Here is a 633-nt window from a genome sequence, read left to right as displayed (position 1 = left end):
AAACAAAAAAACAAAAAACTAAAAACAAAAAATAGAAAACCGCACAGCGTGAATAACTAGTTCGCAGGAGCCATGAGGAATCTTCTTCTGAAGGAAGACCTCCCCTCTCCTGCCTGTGTGGGAAGACCAGAGGGGATTATTAACAAAACAAAAGGTGGAGCTAAGAGCAAGAGAAAAACTTTATCTTTAAAAAAATCGTAAAAAGAAAAAATTACAAAAAAAATGAGAAGACAGAAGCAGAGAGAGACAGAGACACAGAGACAGAGATAGAAGGCCAGAGGGGCTCCCTACCATGCTAACTTGTTTGCTAGAGGCTGAATTATCAGTAGAAAATCTTCGTTTCTCTTGTCCCCTGAAATAACTAGTTCGCAGGAGCCATGAGGAATCCTCCTCAAGAATTTTATTGCTCTCTTTTGAGCTCATTATTTCAACTATGAACCAGCAGATTTTCCTGTACACGACTAGAACCAAGTTGACCATCTAAGATCATTGTGGATTTTATGCAAAAAACTGATATTTGGTAAGCTATTATTACTGAGCAGAGTAATCATGTCTCATAGAAGCTGTCTTGCATATACTTCAGTTCTCAGCGATGACTTCCAGCAGCCCATGAACAGGAATGTGGAGCCCTAG

Source organism: Tupaia chinensis, unplaced genomic scaffold, assembly GCF_000334495.1.
Source record: "Tupaia chinensis unplaced genomic scaffold, TupChi_1.0 Scaffold144336_2, whole genome shotgun sequence".
In the NCBI taxonomy this organism is placed as follows: domain Eukaryota; kingdom Metazoa; phylum Chordata; class Mammalia; order Scandentia; family Tupaiidae; genus Tupaia; species Tupaia belangeri.
Note: the sequence above shows the minus strand (reverse complement) of the source record.